This window comes from Pleurodeles waltl, chromosome 8 (assembly GCF_031143425.1).
Source record: "Pleurodeles waltl isolate 20211129_DDA chromosome 8, aPleWal1.hap1.20221129, whole genome shotgun sequence".
NCBI lineage: Eukaryota > Metazoa > Chordata > Amphibia > Caudata > Salamandridae > Pleurodeles > Pleurodeles waltl.
The window spans coordinates 424,634,038-424,647,599 of record NC_090447.1 but is presented as its reverse complement, the minus strand read 5'-3'; the positions used below and the strand labels follow the sequence as shown (position 1 = coordinate 424,647,599).

Sequence of the window (13,562 nt, the reverse complement as noted above, 5' to 3'; positions counted from 1 at the left end):
AGAAATGTTGTGGTAAGGAGAAATGTCATGGTCGTTAGGCCGCCAACCTTTATGAACCGGGAGCACTATCAATATTTTTGTTTCAGACCCTTGTAAAGGGCTTCAAGAAACTGCTGATGAGATGAAGGTTTGGGTTAATCACACATACTCCCATCAATTTTGTGTCTTTGATGTACACCCTAAGTGACATTGGTATGCCCAAACGTGTGTCCCGGGCACACTGAGTTACTGGAACCAAGCTATACCTGGATGATGAGCCCCAATTAGGGTGAAATAGGTTTTGGATTGCTTGTGTTCTGGTTCAGGCAGGACCTGGCCTGGCAGTTCAGGCTGGACTATTGCCATTGGAGCAGGGTCAAGACTGAATTTCATGGGTTGGATTCCAACTAAGGTGGCAAGGTGTGCAACATAACGATGGCCTGGGATATGCCGCCAAATAATTACCAGTGGCTGAGATACATCCATTACTTTTTTGTGTACTAAGGTATTTATGTAGCACTCAAACAGTTATAAAGTGAAAACACAACAGATAGAAAAATCCCAAATCAATTTAGAAAAACAGAGTAACGTTTAATAAAAAAAATGGCACTAACATAATGAAAATCCAATAAACATTAGAGGTAACATAGAAGTACTAAAAAGGAAGGTTTAGGCTTGTGAAAACGTTTGTTTTGCCAGGTCGAAATGGAAGGGTACAACTGCATGACAGGCAGTAACAGGCCTGAAACATTTTACAGTGCTATTTTAATGGGTGGCCCAATGAATGATGCAGCCCAACCAGTATCACTCAATTTACAGACCCAGGGTAGATGTAGTAACATTTACTAGGGCCTGATAAATAAATCAAATGTACCAATCAGGTGTAGGTCATTTTTACCATGTTTTCAAGTGGAAGCAATAGCACTTTACCAATCATTAGAAGGAGTAAAGTGTGCAGACTCTTAAAAGCCAACAAAATCGCGTTCATCAAGGGCAGGCAAAATGCTAGGGTGACAGTGCAGAAAGAGCTCAGTCCAACAGTGATCATTCACCAAGCAATTTAAAACAAGATTTGTAATTTCTTGGCCCAGAATTTCAAGTTATACTCCTAATTGGCCCATGCATTCTACCTAGTACTGTCTGCTAACAGTCCCCAAATCTCCAACAGTACCCTATGGAGTCATGGTCTTTTCTATAGCCACTGGCAAGACCGGGAATCAATTAACACTGGATCTTTGAAGCCTACCTGTCCTAAATAGATTTACAAAATTATTAATAATCTTTCTGTTGCCCTATCGAATGCATACATCTTAGACTAAGTTGCGCAATCTTCTCCACTCGGCACCAAGAAGTTTCTGCAAGCTGAAGCTCTACATAAAAATCACATTGTGGGCCTAGTGAATGGCTAGCAATTTTGATCTGTGACTTGCTGTGAAAAATAAATTGTGTGTTTGTGTGTAGGCTCAAGACGGCCCAAAAATGGGCCAGTATTATACATGGCGCGCACTGTCCCCTTCAAAAGGTGCTCCTGGCACAGACCCGGAAAGTGTGCCACATTATGATGAATGCGCTGACTCCCCTAAGGCTTCCAAGTCGCTCCTTGTTTCACAGTGCAGAAAGTGGCTGCCTACACTTTAGAGAGTGTCTAGCGATCCCGCTGCCTGTGACTGTATTGAGTGACTGCACCCACTTGCAGGGAGATGTCTGAGGGGCCAGACGAACCCCTTTCCTCAGTGGACAGATTAACAGTGCACCACCGGTTAGTGGCACACTGACAGTACACCTCCTAAGGGCTTGTTGGCCTCTAAAAGCCTGTGCCTGTAATACAGCACAGGTGCAGAGGCAAAGTGATTCCCTCATTTGCATTGGGAAACCAATCAATCAATCAGGAATTTGTAAAGCGCACTACTCACCCGCGAGGGCCTCAAGGTGCTGAGGAGGGGAGGGAGGGGGGAGGTGCTGCTACTGCTCGAACAGCCAAGTCTTGAGAAGTTTCCTGAAGGTAAGGAGGTCTTTGGTTTGGCGCAGATGGGTGGAAAGAGTGTTCCACATTTTGGCAGTGAGGTGCGAGAATGATCTACTGCCGGTTATAGTTCTGCAGACGCGTGGGACGGTTGCGAGGGCGAGGTCTGCGGAGCAGAGATGCCGGGTCGGGGTGTTGAAGGAGAGTTGTCTGTTGAGGTATTCTGGTCCGGTGTTGTGCAGTGCTTTGTGAGCGAGGGTGAGGATTTTGAAGGTGATTCTCTTGTTGACTGGGAGCCAGTGCAGGTTTTTCAGGAGGTCTGTGATGTGGCAGAGGTGGGCGATTTCCAGGATGAGGCGTGCGGAGGCGTTTTGGATGTGTTGCAGCCTCTTCTGGAGTTTGGCCGTGGTTCCTGCGTAGAGGGCATTGCCGTAGTCCAGCTTGCTGCTTATGAGGTCTTGGGTGACTGTTCTTCTGGTTTCAGTGGGTATCCATTTGTAGATCTTTCGGAGCATGCAGAGGTTGTTGAAGCAGGAGGAAGAGATGACGTTGACTTGCTGGGTCATGGATAGTCAGGGGTCCAAGATGAATCCTAGGTTGCGTGCGTGGTCGGTGGGAGTCGGAGTGGTTCCGTTGAGTGGTAGGCCACCAAGAGTCATCCCAGGCAGAGGGGGTAGAGCCGAAGATGAGGACTTCCGTCTTATCGGAATTGAGTTTGAGGCAGCTGCTCTTCATGCATTCGGCGATGGCCTTCATTCCTTCGTGGAGGTAGGTCTTGGCGGAGTTCTTGGTGAGGGAGAGGATCAACTGGGTGTCGTCTGCGTATGAAATGATGTTGAGGTATCGGGCGATGTTAGCGCGGGGGCCATGTAGACGTTGAACAGGGTTGGGCAGAGGGACGAACCCTGGGGTACGCCGCAGAAGATTTTGGTGGCCTCCGAGCGGAATGGGGGGAGGCGCACTCTCTGGGTTCTGCCGTGAGACAGGAGGTGATCCAGTCCATGGCTCTGTCATGGACTCCAGTAAATGAGGGAGTGCCTTCTCATGATAGTACTGGTGCTAAATGTGTGTCAGTGCGATCGGTATTACAGAAAAGCCCACATATGCATATGTTATACAGTTCCTACTGAAAAGGTAGGACTGTGTTAGGACGACAGAACTTCTGAATGTAGGGAATGAGTCCTTCCACACCAACAGGAGATGTCGGCCCAATTCCTAGCTAGCTCACAGGACATCACCTGAACCCCTAACCGTCCTGGGGTGGCAGGTGATTCTGGTAATCTTGCACATGGGCACTCGGATCCCCAAGGAAGCAGATGCTACCTTTGCGTTGTTTACTCATGCATGCTCAGGGTGAACTTAAGACAGATTCAAATTAAGGTTTTCAAGCCTTTAATAAAACAATCGTATTCTTGCACAGAAAGAATGATCTGCAAATATAAGGCAGACGAAACAAAGCATTGTAACCAGAATTACTAACATGGTGAAAAGGATAAACAATCCAACCATGGCAACCTTATGGGATTATATTTCTACATATATATGCCTACCTATCACTCTCTACACTCTGACAGCATACTGGGTGTACCCTCTGCCAGATCTCAGAGGATAGCCTGGGCCCCCATACCTGGAAATCTGAGCCAGGGAGACAATCTGAAGTGGAATCGGCAATCCTTCTCTGCAAGTTGAGAGGTCAGCATCAGCATATCGAACAAGGATCTGTTCCAGAGCAGTCACGGCCGGAGTGCTGTAGGCCAGTGAACCGTTTATATAATCAAAGCCACACTGAGTTAGAGGCGCAGCTCTGATGCAATGATTTGTCCAGATTTTAGGAGCTGCTCCAAAGGAGTAATACAAGCAATATAATATCTTGTTCTATGTTCCTAGGCTTGAACAGAATGGCTTACTGAAAATAAGCAGCATGTACAGCATCTTCTCAGAATAATATTGTGCAAGTATAAAACATGTAAAACAGTATTGCTAAAACGACACCAGACTAAAACACGTAAAATGAAGATCTACAATGGAGAACTAAACCGGGTTCAAGAAGGCCTCATTACACCCTCCCCTTGGCTATGAAGAGACAAAGCCTCCTAATAAAACTAACAATACATGGCAAACCCTATAATAACTTGTTAACCTAGCCAATCAAAGCAAACAGAAGCCAGTCTAAAATCAGCAATTAAAATACACTTTAAAATGTATATAATAAAGAAAAACAATTTTCTCAAAACAAGGGCTAAATTAAAAATCAAACGCTTCCATTATGTTTTCCACATTCTCAGTGTTAATGGGATCCAGAATAGAACCAGCATCTGTAGGTGACAGAACAACAACGGCCTCTGTTATTAAACTGAAGAAAGAGACATGGTCATCACCCTCGGCCCACGATGAAAGTGTGGCCTCCTGTATTGTTTCCACATTAAAAAAGCCAGTTTCAAGGAATCCAGGAGGCGTAGCATCCACATTCAGTAAAACCAATGGCTCATAGAAAGAATCCTGAAGCAATGGCAAACCCCTAAATGGGTCTTAAGCATCTTCAGATCCAGGTCAATAGACTATACCAATTGCACAGGAAGACACATGACAAGCATACACTCAAAAGGGCACCAAAGAGAGCGGAAAATAGACTGCACACAGCGTAACCACACCGGTCTGAAAGACAGGAATCAATTATCGTTCAGTTCCTCAAGCAAAGAAACTCCAAAAAACTTTATCATGTGTTCACGACACAGCAAGACGTGCAGGAGTTCCATCTCCATTTGGCTTCGAGGTGGGACATCTATAGCAAAGCAGCAAAAATAGGGACAAAATACCACCGATCAGGAATAACACAAGTGGTATGCCTTCATATGCACTGAAAATTAGACTGTATAAAGAACGGAATCACTCCAAATACAGTCTGGGAACTGCTAACAAAGTCATACTCAACGGTTTTAAAAACGTGTACCACACTCGAAATTTAACAAGGTATAGGTAGCATCTTTCTTCATTGCTAATTGGTGCCTACATGCTAAATTAAACAGCCAAAACAATTCTGTTGCGTTCAGATATTTCAGTAGCGCGCAGTGTGATTTTAAAACTTCTAGTGTCTAGTTCAACTGCATAATTGACCTAAGCTGACTTTGCCATGGTGCAATAAAATATCAATTGCAGAAGATACAATGGTATTCAAGGTGAAAACACGAGTTGACAATGCATTCATTCCATTGTCAAAATCAACCAATGTTTTTCCCAGATTAGATCAGACTAATTTGAATAAAACATTGGCTGTGTTGATAATGGAATGAATGCAATGTGAACTCATATTTTCACCTTGAATACCATTGTGTCTTTTAGAACATGGCCACCTAGAACCCAACACGAAATCTTGCAAATCCATGCCATCAGAAAGGAGAGAAAGATGTTATTTTACTGCAAAGTGGAATGTCGCAACCATTGCTGAAATAACTTATCTACGCTATAGATTGTAATCACTCCTGAGTGTCGAGTCTGTATATAATAAGGGTCCGGTTTGCTAGCAATTAAACCCTGTGAAAAGTTTTAAACAACCTGCATGACAACCATTTGTTCAACTGGGTAAATTTACAATAAACAAAGCTGGATCTAAAGGATTATGACAAGAAACATAAGCAAACTGATCCAAACATGTTTTGGAGCTACTCAACGGTGGAGTCAGGCAATGTTCCCTTTGTGTATAGCTGAAAATTGTATGTGCAATGCTAGCTCCATGTAAATAATGATGTGCATAGTGATTGTAACAAAACATTCTCCATAATTAGCATAGTTAAGGTACAAATCCTCATTTTCAAATACAGTATATCATTCAAACTCAGAGAGCATTGAAGTAACTGTTTTTACATCCCACTCATCCGAAATAAAATCTGGGATAAACACAGCACTCATCGCTACCTTAAATACATAAGGAATCTGCAGAGCTTCTGTAGGACCAAAAATATCATATGCAACCTCACAACAAACAATTCTACCAAGCAATGGAAAAGCAGAAATGTTCACAAGGGACAAGTCTCCACGCAATTTGTGTGAAGACGAGTGAGGTTCCAACACCTCGGCTACCAGTTCCACAGCAGAGTGTTCTGGGAGATAATATCCATTTATCAGCAAGACAAAAAAAGTCACAAATCCAATCTAAACATGTAGGGAAAGTAATGGAATAGCAATCCAAATATAAAACCATGGGGGGGGGGTAATCAGATAAGTGTATTTCAGCCAAAGGAGTGAATCACGTATACCATGTTGTGAAATATGAGAAGAATCAGAGGAAAAGTCATGAACATCAACAACGTAACCAGAAGCCGTCTGTGCAAAAACTTGGGCCGCAGTTGGCAAAGCAGAACTTGTAGATACTTTCAAAGGTGGTTCGTCATAAACAACTCTGTTGTTAGGAGCAGCAGTGGCAAACTGTAAACGCACATCTGATGGATGGATTGTATCTAAAATGGTAACAGGAATCAACAAAATGTAATTCTCCACACTCCCCAGGCGGGTGAAACAATACTGGTATTATTTAATACTTGTATAGGTATTTCCTGTAGTCATGGGAACTACCTAAGAGTCCTTGTGCCCACTGTGTAGAGTTGGCCACATGATGCAATTTTAGTTGATCAATTGAGACAAACCTTTTGTGTTTACAAACAGCAAGCAGCTGCAAAATCACAGGTGAATGCCAAGAACTGGCCTCAGTGCACAGTATAATGGGCCAAATTCTTTCATTGCTGCAATCTTCTCTTGAACTAGATCCCCAACTTTTGCAATCTATCCGGAAGGTGCTGGTTGCTCCTTCACTCCGTCAGTGGCAGAACATTTAGAAAGCTGAATTCAGTGTTCATCCTGGAAGTCTTTTTGTTCCTGTATATGAAATGGTGCATCTGCCGCCACTGGGCCAGGACACGCGCACACACACACAACTGCCAGAGAAGCCCCAGAAACTGGAACAATGCAATGGAAAAGGACTGTCTCACTGCTCTCAACATCAACCGGGCTGATCACAGCAGCCATGATATCTTCATCCACCCTTGTATTAGAAAGAGCAATTGCAGTTACAGTTGCAGTCTTAACTGCAAATTTGGCTGCTTCATAGCCAACAAATTCCCTACAACATGTATTCGAACACGGTGATGACTTAGGGCCCCATTTCGAGTTTGGCAGACGGCAGAAGCCACCCGCCAAACTCTTTCTGACAGAAAACCGCAACTCCGGTTTTCCATCCACCGGCCCTATTATGAGTTTCCCGCTGTGCCAGCGGACAGAAACTCACCACAACATTGACGTTGGCTCGTAATCGAGTCGGCGGTAATGCTGCAGTGCACCGGGGGCGACAGCACCAGTTGCGCTTTTCACCTCACATAATTCGGGCACTGAAATGCGCGATGGGGCTGTCCATGGGGACCCCTGCACTGCCCATGGCAAGTGCACCCCATCTCCGCCAGCCATGCAAAAGCTGGCAAAGAGGTAGTCGTAATCCCCAGGATTAAAACCGCTGGCACCGCAAGGCCATTGGCTTTTCAAAGTATTGCATATTGTTCATATTGGTGAAATTCCTGAGTTTGTAAAGTAGGGTAAAACACATAGACTACATCAGTTGCTGTCAGGGAAGTGGCCCATTGTATTCAACAAGGATGTAAGGATTTCGTGCTAGGAATGCTGCCCTTGGTGATACAGGCTGGGGCGCGAGTAACAACAATTATGTGTTTCCCTTGAGCCAAATGCCTTTCCTTTATGACAGCCATCTGAACTGCAGCCAGTACTTTTCAGTGGATGCAAAATGCATTCAACAGTAGAACATAAATTGATTTATATGCAATCGGCACTGTGCCACCCTCACTGAATGTGACACATATGCAACCAATGGCACCTACAATTATACGGATTACCAAGTTTGTTTTATTTGTGTGTAAGTGACATTTGTGTGTAAGTGTCTTGGTGCAAGCATGTCAGTCTGTAGTGATCTGAGAATTTGTGTATGTTCTGATATCCAATGTGCACTGAAAAAATCTGGGTGAATAAAATTATAATAGTTTTATGCATTGTGCATAATGTGCTTTGTATGTTCTGCCAAAATTGAAAAAAATCTAACAAGGGCCGTCATTTTATAAAGGCGTTTGGAGGTTGTAAAAAAGCACATTCTTCCAAGAAATTTGATGGCAGGCTCTTGTTCTCTTTTGATAACCCGTATCCTAAAAATAAGGCAATGAGAAAAGCAATTTTAATTTTCTTGAAATTACATTTGTAGCCATGTTCTGCAACTTACAAAACAAAGCAAAATCACACCACGCCTACTTTATTTATATATAGGTCATCCAGTCAAGTAACTAATGTCTGTCTTTACATAGATTTTTTAACATGTACAGCAGAAACTATTAATATAATTTATAATTTGTAATAGATAAAACAAATGACCCACCCTACAACACAAATACATTTGGTTCATAATGGCCTATAGAATATTTCATAAGATTGCTATTTTTGACATTACTGATCTAAATTATTTTTTGCCACAACCCAACAAACCTAGTAGTTTGGGATACATAAATTGCACTGACTAGGTAGTCAGAGTCTGTCTTAATAAACGCTGTTCAGCCAAATGTCTAAATTAAGGAGCTCCAATGGTGAAATATAACATACAAAAGATAGATATGGAGTAAGTCCGCAGTTAATTAATTATTAATCAAAGCAACTAAGAAGGAGAAGAATTGAGGAGACTGAGACTGAGAGCTGGCTTAACCCTGCATCAGCACCAGACATCACCACAGCCACCCCTGCTATCTACAAAATCACAATGAAATACAGACTAAGCAAGAACGGAGGTGGGATCAGCATCATCCACAAGCAAACCATTAGCTGTACCATGCCCTGGGACATGCCATTCAACAACTTGGTACACCTGTCCTTCAAACTTCACACCACAAATGCCTTCACTCTGAGCAGCACTCTCATCTACAGACCACCAAAAGCATGCACCATCTTCACTGACATTATTGCGGACTTCTTTGCACCCCTCATCCTTGACACAAGCACCTACATCCTCCTCAGAGACTTGAACGTCCAACCTGGAAGACCACTCCAACCCCCAACTTGATATCACTCTTCAAGGACCCTCCAAACGAGTAAACTGAACTACTTAGATTGCCAGACACCTTCTTGACCCCATTTTCACTTTCTTCCACTTTGTTATCTTAGTCAATTAGCCCACACCAATTGCCAGGACAGACCATGCCCTCATCAAGTTCAGCATCCTCTTCCCACTCCAACACACACACACACACACACACACAACTGCCAGAGAAGCCCCAGAAACTGGAACAATGCACTGGACAAGGACTGGCTCACTGCTCTCAACATCAACCGGGCTGATCACAGCAGCAGCCTTACGGAAGCCATTAATAAATTTAACAGCTGGAACAACTCCTGCACCGACTCCCTGCTCTCCACCAAGCTCAGCAAAGCCACAAGAAACAGAAGCCCGCTGGTACACGGAGAAACTCAAGATGACGAAGCAAATATGTAGAATGAGCCAAGAAGAAGCAGACAGAAATTATTCAAATATGCTCTGAGACGCTGCCACCAACAGATCCAGTCCACTAAAAGCACCACCCTGGCAGACTGCATCAAAATCAGCACAAACACAGGCACAAACATATTTGCCATCCCACAACTTTCACCTCACCAGCAGCTACATATAACTCACAGCACCTTCAACCTGCAAACATACCTGACACCCTTGCCACATGGCTCGGTATCACATTCAAAGAACCAGCGCTGAACACATGGCCTGCCATCACTTCAGATGAAACTGCCACCAGCCTGGAGACCATCCACTCGAGGGCACCAATGCACCAATGCCCCCAACACACCTTTTCCAGAGGACTATAACCCATCAGTGTCATGCTCACACCTATACTGTATACCTTCATCACATTTGCAACCTTCCCCAATGCTTGAAAACACACTACAGTCCTTCCCTTACTGAAGAAACCCTCAGCAGACTCATCTACATTCCCTAAATACAGACCACTCTCTCTCCTATCCTACCCGGCCAAGGGCTTAGAGAAAATCATCAACAGACCATCACTGGCTATCTCAGCGACCACCAACACCTCAACACAACACAGTCTGGTTTCAGACCCAACAACAGCACTGAAACAGCTCTCTTTACTGCAACAGATGACATCGGCATGATCCTGGGCAAAGGCAACATAGCGGCCCTCATCCTTCTGAACCTCTCCATAGCATTTGACACCGTTTCCCACCCCATCCTCATCCATGCCTGCATGATATTGGGATCCAAGGTACCGCGCTCCCCCGGATCTGCTCTTTTCTGACTGGCAGGACTCAATCAGCCAGCCTAGTTCTCTTCACCTTGGACGCCTGCATCATTATCTGTGGAGTCCTGATTCCGACTCTCTTTAAAAAATACATGATCCTCCTCTCAAGCATCATCCACTCAAGAACATCAACATCCTCTCCTATGCCAACTTCACTCAATTTCTCTCTCTCTTGGACTAGTCTCACGGAACAGATTCGCAGCCTGCATGAAGAATACTGTTGATTGGATGAAGACAAACTGCCTAAAACTGACGACCAACAAGATCGAAGTTATGATCTTCTGTAAGAGCACCTCAGCATGGGACTCCACATGTTAGTCAGCAGAACTAGAGCCCACCCCAAATTTCAAGCCAGTAACTTTGGGGGTTGTCACTGACAGCAAACTGAACATGGCCAGCCAGATCAACATCATCACTACCCCATGCTTCCATGCCCTGAATGCGCTAAGGAAGATGTTACAATAGCTCCCTATCAGCACCCAAAAAAACATCACTCATGTCCTCATCACAAGCAACACCCTCTATACCATGATCAAAAAACAACTCACTAGAAGACTATGGACTATCCAGAATATAGAGGTTAGAATCATGCTCAACCTTCCATGCCTCAGTCACATTTCACCTGACATCTAGGAGCTCCACTGGCTACCCATACACAAAACAGCAGAGCTTAAACTCCTCACTCACACTTACTAAGCACTACACAGCACTGGCCCAGCGTACCTAAACAATTGCATCTCATTTCACAAACCCTCCAGACATCTCCGGTCAGCTGGACTCAGACTCGCACACATCCCACGCATATGGAAAACTAGCACCAGCCGAGCATTCTCATACATCAGTCGTAAAGCCTGAAACGACCTGCTGCTACACATCTGAGCCTCCTCTTCTTTTCTAGAGTTCTGCGAGAAGATGAGTACCTGGCTCTCTGAGTAGTCCCCTACTGTCATAGGCAAGGCCAAACTCACACCTGTGCAGCACCTGGATACCGTTCTGGGTGACAGTGTACTATACAAATCAACATAACACAACAATAGTTGTCCTGGACACCAATATCCATGGTTTATATGAACATCAGGTAAATATAAGCTGCATTTACCTGATTAGTTTTAGGGATTCTGTATGGGTAAAGTGGACCTGGATATGCTATGCTGGTATTAAGTTTTCTTCTGAAACTAAGAGGTATTTTATTATAGGTCACATATTACTCACTGTATCCCAAAGGGATTTCATTGGAGGTCTTCATCAAATCATATGTGACGCCTTCTAGTAAAAACATTTTCTGAGTTTTTTACTTTCATCATACCACTAATTATGAGTCTGCTCTTCAAATCACATTGTGACCAACTAATATATAATGATCAGGTATGGGTAATTCTAAATTTAACACATTCATGTATTTTACTTCACAGAACCGGTAAGTGTCTTGACGTGGTACATGTGTATTCAGAAGAGATCAAGTTTTTTTAGGACTGATTTTGTGGCAACAATTTTTCTATTTTACGTAGTATGAAGGATATGATATTCATGATTGGTACTTGTCTGGATAATACTTATTCATGCCTGTGCGCCAAAATGTTACAGTATTACAAATAAGGAGAAAAACTGCAGGGTATCCCAAGGTGTGGTGACTGGAGCACACTGTTTTCAAAAAGTTGTTTTTGTTATGACAGTTCATCGATGTTTACACATGTGGCATCTGATTATTACAGAACCCTAGAGAATTGTTCTCTCTTTCCTGACTGCTGAACATGAGGTAGGATGGAACATTAGTTTCAAGTGCTTTGAAGAATGCAAATGACCCAGATGACAAAATGAAACCAAGAAAAATGATTTCTTCATTGAAGTGTGAACTGAAGCTTTCCTTTTTTAGGGTCAATGCCTGCGTTGCATGCGCTTGCGTATGCGTTTTGCTTGCGAGACACTTTAGGAGTTAGAAAAGGGCTCGGAGCCCCGTCCATGTCACGTTAGTGGCCTTTCATTGGTTCATGGGCTTGCCTGTTAAAATCTGCTTGCTTTCATTAGTGGAAGGCATGCATACGTCATGCCTTTTCCGGTGGTTAGCCCTCCTCGAGTGCAGCAACACAGTACTGAAAACATAAGAACACAAAGGCCAGGGCACACCCAAAGTATAGTATTTATGTAGTATATCCAAGTGGCGATTCAAAGATTGAGTCGTAGCCCAGGTAAGCAGGTGACACCGGATATTTATTGTCGGTGAAAGCAAAAGGTCTTACTTCCAGTTAGATGACCAAATGATACAAGTCCAAAAGAGCAAAACAGCCAACACGTGTTTCGTCTTCAAGACTTTGTCAAGACTTTAGCTATGTGGACACATGTGGATGAAGCAAACTAAATTGGAGTCCTGAAGGTTCATATAAAAGATGTGAAGCAGAAGTGTCGCTCAAGATGAGCCAATCAAATGTAGTACAGGTAGCAACAAGGGCTATGATAAGCCTAATACGTGATGCAAAAAATAAGCTGTGCCGATCGCGTCAGTGTATTGTAAGAAAAGGACTACTACTGATGGACATTTGTTTAAACATTTGTTGATGTGCAAGCACCTTCAGCATTCTCCACCTATTTTCGCTTTCATTTCAAGTACTGAAAACATGCGAGGCTCGCTGTTTTCCGTCCGGTTTGTGGACTACTTTTTATCTTTGTTCGCAGCTGATCTCGCTTGGCAGAAGTCAAGCGCTTTCCATGACATCGAGTCTGTTACATAGTTACTCGTACTTTTGCCGGTTACGTAGATGATTGCACTTTTACAGATAGGTTTCACTACGAGTGAACTGTAGCAGTGCAATCGCGCTCTTTTGTTTTCCATTTAATGTGACAAGAAAAGTCCAGTTGGGCGTTTACAACTGCTAATAGCTCTAACTCGGAGAAATGTGAGACCCGTTGCATTGCAAATGCTTGTTATAATCTTATGGAAGCAGGTGCAAATAAAAGGTAGTTTAACCAACCCTAACACAGATTGGCAATAGCTCTGGGGGATGTGCCAGCACACATTAGGCAGCACTAGTGCAGATGGTGGAACCAAAAAGAATGGCTAGGACACAGATACATTCTGGCTGACATTTCATTGTTTCCTATCTAGCTGGTTTTGTCCGAAGAAAATATTCTCATGAATGTTGTGGCTATCTGTCTGGCCTCCAAGCTCGCTTTCTTTTCCAACCATATATTTGAAGGATTTCCTGCACAAAAACATTTTGACCAGTGTGTTCAATGTCGCATTAAAATATTATCCATTGAGATGAAGAACTTTGAGACAA

General features: G+C 43.5%; 1 protein-coding gene across 1 annotated transcript in view; it reads right to left on the bottom strand.

The window, feature by feature from the left end:
* The window catches only part of LOC138250008 (cohesin subunit SA-2-like), a 434,120-nt gene that overhangs the window by 152,885 nt on the left and 267,673 nt on the right, over positions 1-13,562 (bottom strand). The window lies entirely within an intron of this gene.